Source organism: Cynocephalus volans, chromosome 10, assembly GCF_027409185.1.
Source record: "Cynocephalus volans isolate mCynVol1 chromosome 10, mCynVol1.pri, whole genome shotgun sequence".
NCBI classification, from domain to species: domain Eukaryota; kingdom Metazoa; phylum Chordata; class Mammalia; order Dermoptera; family Cynocephalidae; genus Cynocephalus; species Cynocephalus volans.
Window position 1 is genome coordinate 51320436 of NC_084469.1, and position 7588 is coordinate 51328023.

Sequence of the window (7588 nt, forward strand, 5' to 3'; positions counted from 1 at the left end):
TCGTGACCGGCACTCAGCTAGTGAGTGCACCAGCAATTCCCACATAGGATCCGAACCCGCGGTGGGAGCATCGCTGCGCTCCCAGTGCCGCACTCTCCCGAGTGCACCACGAGCTCGGCCCCCTCTCCCCTGCTTTTTAACTGTTATCGTAACTTTAATACTATGATACCTCATCCTCTGTATCTTACTCTCAGCCCTTACTGTCTATTGGAATGTTCCACTTTGACACAAATGTTCTGTCTGCGCTGTCCAATCCAGTAGCCACCAGCCACATGTGGCAACTGAGCACTTGAAGTGTGGTAAGTGCAACAGAGACATTGAATTTTTATTTTTAATGAATTTAAGTTTAAATAGTCACATGTGCATAGTGGCTATTATACTGGACAGCATAGCTGTAAACCATAGATATAGTTATTGACCTCCCACTTAAAATGATTACATCTGAACAGTCATTCCATTCACTTTCCTCTTTAGACCTCCCTCCTGGTAACTGTATTCATTTCAAGCTTGGTAACTGTTTTTGTTTCCTATTGCTAATGTAATAAATTACCAAAAACTTAGAGGCTTCAAACAATGTAAATTTATTCTCTTCCAGTTCTAAAGATCAGAAGTCTAAACCCAAGATGTCAGCAGGGTTGTGTTCTAGGGGGCTCCAGGGAGACTTTGTTTCTTGCCTTTTCCAGCTTCTGGAGTCCACTTGCAATGCTTGGCTCATGGTCCCTCATGTCCCTCGGACGTCTTGATTCCATTGTCACATCTGCTATTAACTCTGATCCTTCTGATACCCTCTTATAAGGGCACTTGTATCCACATCCTAATTCCTAGAACCTGTGAATGCTGCCTTAAATGGCAAAGGCACTTTGCAGATGTGATTAATTACGGATCTTGAGATGGGGAGATGATCCTGGGTTATCTGGGTGGGCCCAATGTAATCACAAGGGTCCAGATAAGAGGGGGACACGTGATCAGAGTAGTAGGTGATGTGGCAACAGAAGCAGAGGTTAGAGTGATACAGGAAGGGGCTATGAACCACAGAATGCAGGTGTCCTCTAGAGGCTGCAAAAGGCCAGGATATGGATTCTCACCTGGAACCTCCAGTAGGAACTGGTCCTGTTCACACCTGGATTTTAGACTTCTGATCTCTAGAAGTGTAAGAGAATACATTTGTGTTGTTTTAGCCACTGTGGTCATTCATTACAGCAGCAATAGGAAACTAACAGACAAATGAAACTGAACTGTAGTATTAAAAGTTAAGGAGGGGCTTACCCTTGGGAGCAGCAGGCTCGAGGGGACCCCATGGGGCTGGTCATGTTTGTTTCTCAATGTGGGGGCTGGTGACGTGGCATAACCTTTTAAAAACTCATTGAGTTGTATGCCATGATCTGTGGACTTTTCTGATTATGTGCTGCTCTTTAATAAGTTAAATAAGAAATCCCAGCCCTCATGGAGTCCCCATTCTGGAAGTCTCCTGGAGGCAATTCTTGCCTGGTCAAGGCTCAGGGCCCAGGCTCAAGTGTGCTGAGCACAGAGTCAGGGCCACCATCCTCAGTCCCTCTGCCCCAGATTCACTCCTGAGGAAAGATGTCCATGGAGGGCAGAGGTAACAAATCCCCTGGTGGAGTCGTTCTTGGGCCCATCACCCTCTGTGTAGTAAAGAATTTAACTTTACCCAAAAAGAGGTCTGGCCTTTGCCCTTGGCTCCCAGGAGGTCACCTCTAAGGCCCTGGAATGTCCCACCTGGTTAGAGTATCTTTGTTTACCTAGAGGCCTTGGGCCAGCTAGATAGTAACAATATGACCTAGAGTGGGGACTTTGGGTCACCCAATATCACTTGACTTCTGGAGGGGCTGGAGACTGAGGTCAGCCATGTGGACACCAATCAGGTTTATGTACCCAAGCTTCAATAAAGATTCCAGACACTGAGGCTCTGGTGAATGTCCCGGTTGGCAAAACTCCATGCGTGTTGTCACACATCATTGCTGGGAGAAGTTAGCACTGTCCACAGCTCCAAGGAAACAGGACAGCTGGAAATTTCACATTTGGAGCTCTCCTGGACACTGTCCCATGGGCCTCTTCCCTTGACTGATTTATCTGTATCCTTTCACGTAATAAACCATAACTGTGAGTATAACAGCTTTCAGTGAGTTCTGTGAGTCTTTCTAGTGAATTACTGAACCTCACAGTGATCTTGGGGACTCCAAACTTACAGATGGTGTCAGAGTGAGGGTGGACTTGTGGGTGTGCTGTTCCCCCTAACTTCACAGTTGGATTAACTCTCATACCCTTTCTGGGATGGCCCCCAAATGAACGCCAATGTGTGATCACTGTAAAAGTACTAGTGAGCCTGTGCTCTTTACTTCCTTTTTTGGAGGTAAAAATTGCGTGTCAATAGTGACCACACCCAAGGTTTTTTCCTGATCATTCTAGGTTGTTCCATCCTGTGACTTCCATACCTTCTACTTTTAATAGGGACAGGATCAGAGCTGGGCACACAGGGACCTGGGAGCTGTGATCCCAGGGATCCACAACCAGAGAGATGATGAAGGTTTTTATGGCTGTCTTTGCTCACCTCGTCCTCACCACCACCCTCGGATTCCAGACCCTGCACTTGCAGAGTGAGTCTGGAAACCTCCCCTGGGACCAGGTTTCTGGAAGGGAAGAAGTCAGAAGGAGGTGGACGGGAACACCAGCCCTGGAGGTGTGGGGGGTTGGAAGTTTCTAGGAGCTTCCATCAGATGGTGGCATCTTTTTCTCTGTGTGCTTCTGACCTTGGGGAGGAAACATAGGACCAAGGGGTCTCATTTAGAGCTACAGTGGTGAAAATCCATTTCAAGTGTGCTTCTGGCATGTTATCCAAGATAAAATAGAATTGTTGTCTTCAGTCAAAAGAATTATCACCCCTAAGAAGAGCAGATTTTTAGAACAGAAAATTGTACGTGTTGGGCTGGCCCGTGGCTCACTTGGGAGAGTGTGGTGCTGACAACACCAAGTCAAGGGTTAAGATCCCTTTACCGGTCATTTTTTTTTTTTAAAGAAAGAAAATTGTTTTAGAATTCTGTTCTGTCATTCTGTGCTAAATCCACATTAAACAGGGGAGAGAAGAAGACCAGACAGGGAAATAACTCACCTGGGGCCACCCAGGCAGGTCTGGAACAAGACGTTAGAGCTGTTCTAAGATCTCACATTATATAATGAATGCTGTTGTTATGATTATTGTTATTTAGCAGCTGGCCGGTATGAGGATCTGAACCCTTGACCTTGGTGTTATCAACACCACTTTTTTTTTTTTTTTTTTTGAGTTAACTGGCCGGCCACAAATATTAAAGTAATAACATTCCTGTACCAGCCAGGCAGCAAAAACAAAACAAAAACAATAAATAAACAAGGTAATAAAAACTGACACACAGCATGTAGGATGGTACTGGCTCTGTGCTGGGCTTTGCATGTACCTAATTTTCATGACTCCATGAGGTAGAGACCATTATGTTCCTCATTTTACAGAGGAGGAAATCAGGCACAGAGAGACTAACTCATTCTATGCCAATAGCTGAGTGGCAAAGCAGAGCTCCAAGTACAGACAGTCTGGCTCTAGAATCATCTTACTCGGGGGGAAAGAGAACAACCCACGTGAGGGATGCTTTCCTCCCGGGCTTGTGGTTCTCAGAGGAACCTGGAGAGGAGCCTTCCCTCTCCTGTTGACTCAGTCAGCATCAAATCAGGAAAATGGAAACCACTCTAGGTATTTAAACCAGAGGGAACATAATGCAGGGAATTGGACACTGCAGGCTTGGAAGGTTTGAAGGAGTGAAAGAGGTTATTAAAAATTAGTAGCTACAGGAAGCTTCTAGAAACCTCCAGGGTCAGCAGAACGAGAGGAAGATGGTGTCTCCCAGAGGCTTCTGTGCTGTTGAAGTGGGAACCAGGCTGCCTGAGCAGGACTGCAGGAGCTTGCACTTGGCAGCCATCCTTTGAGGCACCGCCAGAAGCCAAGAGGAGAAAAGCTTCTTGCTTCTTTTTTTTTTTTTTTTTTAAAGATGACCGGTAAGGGGATCTTAACCCTTGGCTTGGCGTGGGTGAGCGAACCGGCCATCCGTATATGGGATCCGAACCCGGGGCCTTGGTGTTATCAGCACCGCACTCTCCCGAGTGAGCCACGGGCTGGCCCAGCTTCTTGCTTCTTACTGCCTGCCACTTGCCAAAAACAAACAGAAAACCAACTGGCAAAGGAGACCAAGAAATGTGGTTTGCAGGCTCCTAGCCCCAGTTGCAAGAGGAAGGTATAGGAGGGCAGTGAATGTGGATCTAAAAGACAGCAGACCAAGGTCAAGGGTTCGGATCCCCATACCAGCCAGCCACGAAAACAAAACAAAATGAAACAAAACTGCAAAAAGGGCTGGCTGGTTGCTCAGCTGGTTAGAGCATGGTGCTGATACACACAGGTCTAAGGTTAGATCCCTGGTTAAACCACCAAAAAAAAAAAAAAAACAAAAGCAGACTTTTTTGTGTCCCAGGCAGCTCCTCTCTTTGAGGAGCTCTGTGCAGCCTTCTGCTGCATGGACACTCACTCTTGTAGGGGACTTGGCCCTCACACCATGGTGTCCTTAAGAGTCACAGCCCAGGGCCGGCCCATGGCTCACTCGGGAGAGTGCGGTGCTGATGGCACCAAGGCCCCGGGTTCGGATCCCATATATGGATGGCCGGTTCGCTCGCTGGCTGAGCGTGGTGCTGACAACACCAAGTCAAGGGTTAAGATCCCCTTACCGGTCATCTTTTAAAAAAAAAAAAAAAAAAAAAGAGTCACAGCCCAATTTAGAGGAGAATCTGCAGTGAAGAGGAGCTGGTACAACTGGTTCAGGAGGAAGGAAGGTGGAGAAGGCCCCTTCCCACTAAGCCCTGTTTCACTGCATGCACCTCCCTTTCTTAGTAGTGTACCCCAGGAATTGCAGGGTCTGAGTCTTTCCCTAGAGGGGGACTCTCCCTCTCCCCTCTCTTTCTCTCACAGGCCACTTTATCCAGCCTTCTGGCTGTTGCTTCTCCTCCACCTCATGTTTGATCTGATGCGTCTTCGTGAAAGGCTATGTTAAAACATATAGCCAGTAGGGCGGGCCCAGAATGGTCCCAGAATGTCAACTTCATTTTTGATTTATTAACTCCAGCCTTGGGCCGGCCCGTGGCTCACTCGGGAGAGTGCGGTGCTGATAACACCAAGGCCCCGGGTTCGGATCCCATATACGGATGGCCGGTTCGCTCACTGGCTGAGCGTGGTGCTGACAACACCAAGTCAAGGGTTAAGATCCCCTTACCGGTCATCTTTAAAAAAAAAAAAAAAAAAAATTAACTCCAGCCTTATTAACTGCACAGTGTAACAGTTGTCAGAGTCAACATTTAGGTAGATGTAAATCCTAAAGAATTGCTCTGGCAACTTTGTTAAAAACCAATTGACCAGAACTATGGGTGTATTTCTGGACTTTCTTTGCCTGTTTCCCTACTTGGAGTGGCACTGCCTCTCCCTGCCGTTCCTCCAAACCTCCCTCTCGCTTCAATAGGCTCCCTTGCTTCCCGGAACTACAACTGGAAAAATCAAAATCCTTCTTTCTCAGAAAAACCTCAGGGCCTCGTCTCCCTCCTGGAAACTGTTTTCTTTACCCACCAGCCTACATGGAATGACTGTCAGCAGCTCCTGCGGACGCTTCACGTCAGAAGAACGCAAGTGGATCCAGCGGGAGGCCCTGAAAACTGTTACTGATCATGATGGTTGACTCTCTGATGACCCCGTTCACATCAAAAGCGTGTTCCCCTCTAACAGATATGGGTGGGATCCAAACATGGACCAAGGTAAGGGGGCTCTCAATCTGTATCGCCAGACTCTCCTTAGGGGACTCCGCACAGCAGCGGAAGCCCACGAACCTATCAAATGTAAGTGAAACTATTCAGGGACCAAACGAAACCCCCGCTGCTTTCCTGGAATGGCTTATGGAGGCTCACAGGACCTACACTCCTGTGGACCCTGAGACCCCAGAAAACTGGCAGGCAATAAATATTGCCTTTGTTACCCAGTCAGCCCCAGACATTAGGAGAAAGCTTCAAAGACAGGAAGGATTTATTTATTTATTTATTTATTTATTTATTTTATTTTTTTTTTAAAAGATGACCGGTAAGGGGATCTTAACCCTTGACTTGGTGTTGTCAGCACCACGCTCAGCCAGTGAGCGAACCGGCCATCCGTATATGGGATCCGAACCCGGGGCCTTGGTGTTATCAGCACCGCACTCTCCCGAGTGAGCCATGGGCCGGCCCAAGACAGGAAGGATTTAAAAGAATATTGTTATCTGAGCTGTTTGAAATTGCCCAGAGGGTCTTTAATGACAGAGATAGTCCAGAAGAGAAACAAACCAAAAAGCTAGCTCTTAAAGATGCCTTCTTCAGCCTCCCGCTGGCCAAAGTAAACCAACCTCTCTTTGCCTTTGAATGGACTGACCCTGGGGGAGGATACTCTGGACAATGAACTTGAACTCACCTCCTGCAAGGATTTAAAAATTCCCCAACCTTATTTGATGAAGACCTTCAGCCTGTTTGTTGCCGAGATGTGAGGCATTGCCAAGGGGGTGCCCACCCAGGCCCTGGGACCATGGAAGAGGCCTATCACCTACCTCCCCAAGAGGTTGAACAATGTAGCCACAGGATGGCCAACCTGTCTCTGAGCCATAACGGCAACTGCTTTACCGGTAAAAGAGGCCAACAAGACATATGCTTAGTGGCCCCCCACTTTGTACAGACTCTCTTACAAAGTGCACCTGAACGTTGGCTCACCAACTCCCACTTCACCCAGTATCAGGCTTTACTTCTAGATCAGCCCCTAAAAACCACGGCTCTAAATCTGGCTACCCTCCTCCCAGATGACAACCCATCGAGCCTGTCCATGACTGCCTCGAAACAATCAAGACTCTCCAAGGCCTCCGGCCGGACCTGACTAATATGTCCTGGACAGAGCCTAATGAAATGCTGTTCACTGATGGAAGCAGTTTCACCTCCAATGCAATCAGGCATGCCAGGACAGCCATGGTAACTTTAAATTGGGTCATTTGGGCTCAAGCCGTAAGCCAAAGAACATCTGCTCAAAAGGCTGAACTCATAGCCCTAACACAGGCTTTAAAGCATGGAAAAGAGAGAACTGTTAACATATAAACTGACAACAGATATGCTTTTGCCACTGCCCGTGTTCACAGGGCCTTATACAAACAGAGAGGACTATTAACATCAGAAAATAAATAACTAAGGCTGGTCCGATGGTAGTGGGTTATCAGAACTTATTAACATTAGTGTCACTAAAGTTGGTATACAACCCCCCACTGCTAAATTTGACTGGCTTAAAAAAAAAAAAAAAAAAAGAAAGAAAATAAATAACTAAGTAAATAAATAAATAATAAAACAAAAATACTAGCTCTCCTTGAGGCTATATGGTATCCAAAAAGAGTGGTCATCATACATTGTCCGGGACACCAGAAAGATAACTTGTTTGAGACCCAAGGCAATGCTGCTACAGATTTGACTGCCAAAGAGGCTACATTAAAACCAGTGGGGACATTTG